At 44.0% G+C, this 10,000-nt stretch overlaps 1 long non-coding RNA gene across 1 annotated transcript; it reads left to right on the forward strand.

Moving 5' to 3' along the window:
* The first annotated feature begins 420 nt into the window (after positions 1-420).
* LOC103692300 (uncharacterized) lies at positions 421-5,930 on the forward strand. Its single transcript, XR_015620698.1, has 3 exons — positions 421-689; positions 4,995-5,112; positions 5,728-5,930. It is a non-coding gene; the product is annotated as an uncharacterized LOC103692300 (long non-coding RNA).
* The last annotated feature ends 4,070 nt before the right edge of the window (positions 5,931-10,000 follow it).

Genomic DNA, 10,000 nt, shown 5'->3' on the forward strand with positions numbered 1-10,000 from the left:
CAGATGAGAACAAGAGGAAGGTTTGGGGCAAGCTACAAAAAAAAAAAAAAAAAAAAGAGAGACTGCAGAAACTGTATGTAGATTATATTAAAATGCTGTACCATTTGATGCAATGAATTTGAGCATCTGGGGCATCCTCTGGCATCCAAGAACCTCCTTCTTCCAAGTGGAGGAGCTGCGTACATGAAAATCTTTTTACCATATTACCTGTCTTGAAGCAATGATTCCATTAATACCGTAACAGAATCCTTCCTTCCTGTAACAGAATCCCGAATAACACCCTGCTACATCTCCTAACTTCTTGCTCTTTCCTCAAATGTCGCAAAGGATCAGCCTTCCTTGCAGAGCTCACTCAGATACTAAAGACTTAACTAGCTACTTCCAGGCCATCTGAGCTGCGCGTGCGTGCGCGGGGACCCTCCCTCGCCTCGCTGGCTGGTCGGTGACCTGATCCTCTTTGGTGGATCTCGTGGTGGTTTTATTTTCTCAGCAACATCTCCGCCCCCTTCTGCTGTAGCTGAATCTTGTGAGTAAGATTCCTAGGGCCCCAGTCCCATGTCAAGGTTTGTGCAAGGCCCAGTCAGCTTGAAGTTTGGAACCGGGACCTCTGTCGGAAGGAATGGGACGTGGCCGGACAGCGGTTTGGCCTCGTTCCCCTCCACCTTTGGACAGCTTGGGGAGGTGCTGAGGTAGGTGAGAGGACTTGTGCCACAGTGACCTGAGGGAGTACTTGGGCACTTGGATTCAGCTGCGTAGATCCTACCACTGGTATTTCTCTTCAACGCTGGTGACAAGGTCGGAGCAATTAGTATGTGAGCCCTCATTCTGTCCCTCGAGCTTTCTGCCAGAATTGGAAGGAGATAGGTAGGGTTTATAGTTTGGTTTCAGGTTAGCCTTGGTGAATATGGAACGCGCGTTGGAGCTGCAGGGATGGAAGGATTTTTGTTTATCGTATGCACTAGAAAGTCTGTCATGGACTAGAATGCCAGAGTGTTTAAAAGAGCATTCACTGCAAGCAGTGTTCCCTGACCTGGTTTTTGTTTGTTTTTAAGCTAATCTATGCCCTCCAGCGGTATAAAGTGGAATAATTCTTTAAAACACTACTGTTACTCTTACCATTCCGAGAAATTGTGAACTCATTAACTTCAGCCACTTGACAAATCTTTAAGGAACCTCACTCAGTTTAAGGTAATCTGCTTCCGTGTGTGTGATTAGTGTTAGAGACCTGATTTTAACAGAGCTCAGATTGGATCTTTTTCCTAAGCCTACTTTCTTTTCTGCAATGGGCTTTTAGTCCCGCTGATGTGGAAAGAGCTAATAGAATGTTCCTGGCACATAAGTGCTAGGTAAATATTAATCGTTGTCATAGCCCTGCTGTGTTTACAGTTTATCTCCCATACGTTTGTTTGTTTGTTTGTTTGTTTTACCCTTTCACATTTGTATCTTTCGAATCAGATATCATGTAGCCCAAGCTGGCTTTTTACTCAACTGAGTATTAAAGGATGGCCTTAAACTTCTGATGCTTTTTCCTCACCCCTAAGAATGCTGGAGTTGCAGATGTGCACTGCCACACCCATTTTATGTGGTGCTGAAGACAGAAGCCAGGGCTAGGCAGGGTAGGCAGGGACTGAGCTCCATCATCAGTCCCTTACTATTTCAGTTTTCCTATGGAGACAGTTCTATACATGAGCACTTCTAAGGTCGGAGGAAGCCATGTAGTAATCTGTACCGAGGAGTAAGAAGTCAGAGGGAGCTAACTGAGAGCTTGCCTCAGAAAACTAGAAGGAAGGAAGGAGGGAAGCCAGCCAGCTAGCCAGCCAGTCAGCCTGAAATCCTGTTCCGTGCTTTTAATTCTGGTTCTGTAGAGGTATTGATAGGCGGATCACTTGAGTGCACTGGCCAGTTAGCCTAGCGTACTTCACAAGTTCCAGGCTGTGAGAGATACTATCTCAAGAGAGAGAGAGAGAGAGGAGAGAGAGAGAGAGAGAGAGAGAGAGAGAGAGAGAGAGAGAGAGAGAGAGAAAATGAGAATCAAAAGAAAAAAGGACATAATATTCTCTGGCAACCAATCACACTTGAGATTCCCTACCCATCTCAGGTAGAAAAGAAAGATTAAGCTTGCTCTACTTTCTAGCCTGTACCATATCTGTTTTGTTAACATCGGGTACTATCCAGCTTCCTTGGCCTCTTCTAGGCTACCCCTCTCAGGCTTAACCTTGTCCTCCAGGCTAAGAGGTGTTTTTGCTTTGTTTTTGCATAAGAGTATTTGCATGTCAGGCATGAACTTTAAGGCTGAGCTATATTCCAGCTCCTACCCTATATATCATTATTATTATTGTTGTTGTTGTTGTTGCTGCTGTATTCCAACCCCTCCCCTATTACATTATTGTTGTTGTCCTTGGTAGTGGTGGTGGTGGTTTGTTTAGACAAGGCCTGGAATTCATACTCTTACTGAGTCAGCTTCCTCAGTGCTGAGATTACAGGCATGCTCTGTTACATGAAGAAGATTTGTTTGTTTGTTTGTTTGTTTGTTTGTTTGGTTAGTTTTTGAAGATAATCCAAGTAGCCAAACTTTTATTTAGTTATGGTATACGGCTGCATTAGAATGTAAACACATAATATGTCGTCATGGGGAGTCTTGTTTTTTAACTTCTCATTGATTCTTTATGAGTTTCACATCATGCACCCTGACCCCACTCACCTCCCCACCCCTCCACATCTGCCCTTGCAAACTTCACCCCCACAGAAAACAAACAAATATCGCCGTGGAGGCTGCAGTGCGTTACACAGTGAACCCCTTTGCTCAAACAGTTTTTCTTTCAAATATTCAGTGCAGTGAGTCATGTGTCTGGTCTGAGGTTTCTGGCTTCTACTCTATTAATACTAGATCCTCACTGGGACTCCTCTCAGATATCCTGTGTCACGGAGACTCTGCAGCTTTGGATCTGCAGGACCCACCCCTCCGTGTGCTCCAACAGTTCATAAATGGGGTAGATGTTGGGATGGGCCCACTAAAAGCCCTGGATCTGGACCTGGGTAGCAGCTGAATTATTCATCCCGCCAGCTCTCCTGCTTTGCCAAGGTGAAGGGTGGCACCAGTTCTCCTGCCTGAGGCCTCTGGAAAGAGCCCTGGGGCCAAATGTCCCACAGTGTGCAGGTGGCAAGGGGGACAGGGGACATTAAGAGTTTTAACATGGAGCAGCTCTCCTTATCCATTTACAAGTTCTGTCCTTTGGTGATCAGTTAACTGTTTGGGAAGAGAAAAATTGGCCTTATTTTTGACTAACCTATTAATATTTAAATGATTAATGGATGGTGTAAAACATTTCCCAGGAGATATAAGTATATTTTTAAAATGACGGTCAGGCGAGATTATGTAGACTAAAAATTTTGGAGACTAGGAGAAGCCTGCTTAACTCTCATAGCTCCACCCACATTGTAAAGAAAGTTTATTTCTGCAACTACAAAGGATAGAAATGCCCCAAGTCACCTTCCCGTCCCATCCCCCTTGAAGTCTGATGGTAGCAGGTGACGGAAGGACAGAAAGCACTAGACTTTGAGAACCCAGAGTGATAGGAAGAACACTTGTGAACAGTCGGCAATTTAATTCTGCCCTCACCATCTTCTCCCACGGCATCATGGGTAAAATAATTTATCTGCGTTACATACAAAGGGACACTACTTCTTAGGTTTATAAGAACACCGTTGTCTGCCTATCGGTGCACTGTGGCCCGGGTGTAGCGTGAGTGGACTGTAACTGGCAGTGTGGTAACTACGGTTGCAGTGCCAAGCAAGTGGCTGGATGGTTTTCCAAAACGGCACTGTGATGCTGCAGGATCCAATATCTGTGCCTTCTGTTAGCCTCTTCTCCCGCTCCTTGTTCTTTCTGAGTGCAAGACTTTTTAGAGACTTCTTACAGTTCCAAAAAGGTGTTTCACTTTGTTTTGTGTGTGTCAGGTTTCAGATTAAACTCTATTTTATCGTTACGTTTTTATTCTTTCTCGAAGAGGCTAAAGTCCTGAACGCTTGTTCTCACCTCTTTGTGTGATTTGTGAACGTTGTTAGAGCTTTCTGATAGCCACGGGTTTCACTTTGGGGTCTAGAACTTCATGGAAGCATAGTGAATGTTAGTGCTCCTCAGTGTAACTTTTAGTCCCCTATATCTTTTAAAAAAATATCTTATCATTTGCATATATGCCAGAGTGTGATTGTGGAGGTCAGAGGAGGGCTTCTGGGAGTCCTCCTTCCTCCCCGGGGTCCAGGGCTGAAACTTGGGTTATTAGACTCTGTAGCAAGTGCCTCCCTCTGCCTCACCATTTCCCTAGTACCAGTCAGTTAAGATCTTGATCTCAGATTAGAAGACAAGATATCGTCTACTCATGTTTTCAAGGGCAAGATATCCATTTGAAATATTTTCTGAAGTGGATCATAGGGAGTAAGAATGCTATCACAGTGGTTTCAAGTGGTTATCTTCAAGAGATAACCAGGGTGGGAAATGCTTTTGGTTTTGGTCTTACCTAATGATTTGAACTCTTGGTCTTTTTTTCAGTCAAGTCTTGAGTTATATGTCATAAAGATGTTTTGTTCATTAGAAAAGAGAAATCCTGGGTGGAGGAGATGCCTCAGTGAGCCACACAGGCCTGATGACCTTCAGAACCCGTGTGAAGCTGAAACAGTAGCACAAGCATGTATGTGGAGGTGTCCTTGCACACGCAGAAGCACACACACACACACACACACACACACGCACATGCACACACACGCACAGCTCCTACCAGCTGAGTTATATGTGTAATGTTAGCAGTGAGAAGGCAGAAGCAAGAGGATGGTCATTCAAAGCAGTTGTGAGTTAAAGGCCGGATAGGACAAACAAATGAGTCTGTGCGAATGCAAGGCTAGCCCGGATGCACAGTGAGATGCTGCCTCAAAAGGAAAAACAACTCCACTGCTGTTTGGGGTAGTTCTTGAATCTGGCTCTGCCTTTCCTATCACAGGGTTAATGTGAAATGGGACAGCATAGAAGACTGAAGATGGGAAAGAAGTCATAAGAAGCTTCCCTGAGGACCTTTGAGGGGAAGAGCGTCTCACATTAAGAGAGGCCTAGACCTGACCGTGAGTCATCGGGTGGTGCCTGCAGAGCCATGGACAAATATGAGGTGGTGGGGCAGCTCTGATGTCTCACACTGTGGGTCACTCAGGATGCAGACTCAGGAATAGGAGAAGCAGGCTTACTTATGCACTCTGTAGTGTTCTCTAAGTCAAACCACGTGAGGAGGTATCAGCAACCAAGTGAGGTTAGCAGAAAGCTGTCAGCTCTAGCTAACAGAGCAACATGATAAGACCTGAAACTGACGTGATATCTAAAATCATGAAGCCAGTCTCCAGTATGGAAGGCCTGGACTTGAATCCAGGTCTTCTGCTTTATGGACCACTGTTGTTTCCCCTGAAGTCCACTGGGTGATCTTCTAACTCCTGGGATGGGTTGGACTTCTGTCCTTAGACTCCATTGACACTAGGCAAGAGTCTATATAGGCTTTCTTTCCTCCTTGGTACTCTGCTGATCTACACACTGACCTCTGTGAGGTTTTATAAAATGCACATAGTTCCTAGAGGTTTAGAATATAGTTTCTTAGGTTACAAGCAAAAAGTAATTCATTGTAATGATAGCAATTCATTGTAATGACTTTCATTCGTGGTTTATGACCTGTTTGCTTCTTCATTTATTAGGACAAATTCTACCTTGATTATTCTACAAATTCTATCTGAAAGAAAGGAGAGAAAAGAATGGGCAAAAAGTGATCCACAGTTGAGATCTGTGGCTATGCCTCCTCTCAATATATCTCTGTGAAGCTGGTTCAGCCTGAATCACAATTTAAGAATTATTTGTCTACAGATGTCCCCACCTTAAATAAATGTCTATTGTAACCATTGTTGGGATGTTTGAATTCAAACTCTTATTTTGATAACGGAGTTCACTTTTCTGACCACTTCATCTAGACTCTCTAATGTGTTCTTAGTTGCTGCTTAACTGCTTGGAGATGACAGGGCCGCCTTAGTCATTTCTTCATTGGCTAGATAACCAGCGAGGACACAGCATTTCATACAGGGTGCATGGTCAGCTTCAGATTCTCTTTGTAGGTTTGAGACACTGGAAAGTCATACAGATGGGGGAAGGGAGGACCAGCTCTGAACAGATAGCAGCTTCCAAAGGAACCAAAGGAAAGAAGGGAAGGTTTACCCTGGGTTCCCAGGACTGGGGACATGGCCTCACCCAACACTGCTCTCTACCTCGATTGATTTTGCATCCTGCCATTCAGAAAGAAATTATGTATGAATCCTAACCTGGACTTATGAAACTTCTTGTATGTACAGGTGCACATGCCCCAGTGCTAATCAATATGTAGGCTAAAATATTTACAAATAAAATATTAGGAAAATGGGGAAAAACATGAAGACAAACCATACTTTCTTTTGAATGCTTCTTTTAGAACTGAGCTGGGCATAGTGAACTCGTCTTTAATCCTAGCACCAAGGACACGGGCAAGTCTGGTCTACATAGAGAGTTACAGAACAGTGAGGGCCACATAGACCCTGACTCAATACCAAAACACACCCCTACACCTTAGGTGCCAATCAGCAGAGACTTTTCAACTCATGGGCTAAGGTAAAAGAACAAGTTAGTCTCTCTGCTGTGACATTTGAGGCTCTGGTAGGAGTGATGCCTCGCAGTGGACAAGGCAGTAGAGGGAAGTCCTGCTCTGTGCACAAGATCGTGGTGATCTGCAGACAGCGAAGTCCAGTACAGTGAAAACTCAACAAACTCTTCAAAGTGTGCATGTGTGTATATACATTTCTTTCAGATACACACAGAAAGATGTTCAAAGACACTTCTGTTGGCCTTTACAACACACTCCTAATGTATGTTGAAGCCAGATATGCTAGATAGGCCTGGTGTCAGACTCTGGCAGTCCCAGCACTTGTGAGACAGATGTCTGGCTTTTGAGTTTGAGAGTGGCTTGGGTTGTAGAGTGAGACTCTTTTTTAAAGGATATCTTAAAAGATTAGAAAATATTAGAAAGCTAAAATTTCCAGAAACTTTCCTCTGATCCTCAATCATATTTTGAAACCTATCTTGAAATTTATTCTTTTCGGTTCTCCAGTGAATGAGAGCCTTCCTTAAAAAAATGGTTTTGCACCAATGGCTTATGCTCTAAGATCAAGAATCGACAAATGGGATCTCATAAAACTGCAAAGCTTCTGTAAGGCAAAGGACACTGTGGTTAGGACAAAACGGCAACCAACAGATTGGGAAAAGATCTTTACCAATCCTACAACTGATAGAGGCCTTATATCCAAAATATACAAAGAACTCAAGAAGTTAGACCGCAAGGAGACAAATAACCCTATTAAAAAATGGGGTTCAGAGCTAAACAAAGAATTCACAGCTGAGGAATGCCGAATGGCTGAGAAACACCTAAAGAAATGTTCAACATCTTTAGTCATAAGGGAAATGCAAATCAAAACAACCCTGAGATTTCACCTCACACCAGTGAGAATGGCTAAGATCAAAAACTCAGGTGACAGCAGATGCTGGCGAGGATGCGGAGAAAGAGGAACACTCCTCCATTGTTGGTGGGGTTGCAGACTGGTACAACCATTCTGGAAATCAGTCTGGAGGTTTCTCAGAAAATTGGACATTGAACTGCCTGAGGATCCAGCTATATCTCTCTTGGGCATATACCCACAAGATGCCCCAACATATCAAAAAGACACGTGCTCCACTATGTTCATCGCAGCCTTGTTAAAATAACAAGAAGCTGGAAAGAACGCAGATGCCCTTCAACAGAGGAATGGATACAGAAAATGTGGTACATCTACACAATGGAATATTACTCAGCTATCAAAAACAACGGCTTTATGAAATTCGTAGGCAAATGGTTAGAACTGGAAAATATCATCCTGAGTGAGCTAACCCAATCACAGAAAGACATACATGGTATGCACTCACTGATAAGTGGCTATTAGCCCAAATGCTTGAATTACCCTAGATGCCTAGAACAAATGAAACTCAAGACAGATGATCAAAATGTGAATGCTTCACTCCTTCTCTAAAAGGGGAACAGGAATACCCTTGGCAGGGAAGAGAGAGGCAAAGATTAAAACAGAGACTGAAGGAACACCCATTCAGAGCCTGCCCCACATGTGGCCCATACATATACAGCCATCCAATTAGACAAGATGGATGAAGCAAAGAAGTGCAGACCGACAGGAGCCGGATGTAGATCACTCCTGAGAGACACAGCCAGAATACAGCAAATACAGAGGTGAATGACAGCAGCAAACCACTGAACTGAGAATAGGACCCCCGTTGAAGGAATCAGAGAAAGAACTGGAAGAGCTTGAAGGGGCTCGAGACCCCATATGTACAACAATGCCAAGCAACCAGAGCTTCCAGGGACTGAGCCACTACCTAAAGACTATACATGGACTGACCCTGGACTCTGACCCCATAGGTAGCAATGAATAGCCTAGTAAGAGCACCAGTGGAAGGGGAAGCCCTGGGTCCTGCTAAGACTGAACCCCAGTGAACTAGACTGTTGGGGGTAGGGCGGCAATGGGGGGAGGGTTGGGAGGGGAACACCCATAAGGAAGGGGAGGGGGGAGGGGGATGTTTGCCCGGAAACCGGGAAAGGGAATAACACTCGAAATATATATAAGAAATACTCAAGTTAATAAAAAAGAAAAAAATTGATAAAGACTTGACAGAAAAAAAAATGTTTTTGCTTGTGGTGAAAGGAGTTCTTGAACATCATTAAAGCAAAACAAAAGGCAATTCCAAGAGATGGACTAGCAAGATGAGTTTGGTGTTTGGTTTTGTTTGGTCTTGCTTTAGAAAATGAATTTTTTTTTTGTTTCATGTGTATTGGTGTTTTGTCTGCATGTTTGTGTGTGAGTGTGAGATCCCATGGAATTTGAGTTACGTGCAAACAGGTGTGAGCTGCCTTATGGGAGCAGGGAATTGAACCCAGGTCCTCTGGAAGAGCAGCCATGCTCTTAGTCACTGAGCCATTTCCCCATCCCCACAGATGAAGTTTTGACTTAACAGGAATAGGATGTACCAGGCTAGCCACCTGTTCATGGTTGAAACTATGATATGACAAGAGGAACCTCACATTTAGGGTGGACTTCTAACCAAAACCAAACTGCCATCTACATCACTTGCCTACTGAGTTCTAAGTGAGAGCCAATATGCACATGTTTCTTGGAAAACTAAGAATGAACTTACAGCTCTTTGGGGTTTGTGTTTGTTTTGAAACAGGGTCTTCCTATGTTACTCTGGCTGGCCTGCAGCTCACCATTTAGACCAGGCTGGCCCACTGTGATTATACTCCCTCTGCCTTTCTGGTGCTGTGATTAAAGTCATGCACCATCACAACTGGCTTCGTGTTTTTAGTGTTGTGGATTATTCTGTTCTGTTCATTGTGAAGAATAAGCAGGACCAGGATTGAGATCGCTAGGAGGCTGGGTGATGGAAAGAACTTGTGAACAGTCCAGTGTAATCCTGTCACTGACAGAGGGGAGCCTTTCTGTTACCAAGAGCTGTCCTGTCTACAAGTCACTGTGAAAAAAATCTGAAACAGCTGAATCCAAGTCATTCCAAGCTGGTTCTGGGTTGGACCACATGAGCCTCAATCCCTGCGCTTTCTCCTTAACCTTAGGAAGACCAACTTCTGGGCATCAGTTTGTTCAACTGTAAAATAGAGCTAATGATACAATGTATCACTGAATTATGTAGGGAGGCCTTACAGCGCAGAATTATTTGAGGGAAACACGAAGTACTACCAAAACAAATTGAAGCCTGATAACTAAGGCCTTGGGGTGCTCTTCTTTCTCCTGGGGTCTCTTGCTCTCCTTGAACGCCTGACCCTGAAGGAAGTGTCTTTTGCCCAAGATAGGAAGAGCAGGGGGCGCATCCATAGTGGCTTCGATGAGGATGGAA

This window comes from Rattus norvegicus, chromosome 5, assembly GCF_021556685.1.
Source record: "Rattus norvegicus strain SHRSP/BbbUtx chromosome 5, alternate assembly SHRSP_T2T, whole genome shotgun sequence".
NCBI lineage: Eukaryota > Metazoa > Chordata > Mammalia > Rodentia > Muridae > Rattus > Rattus norvegicus.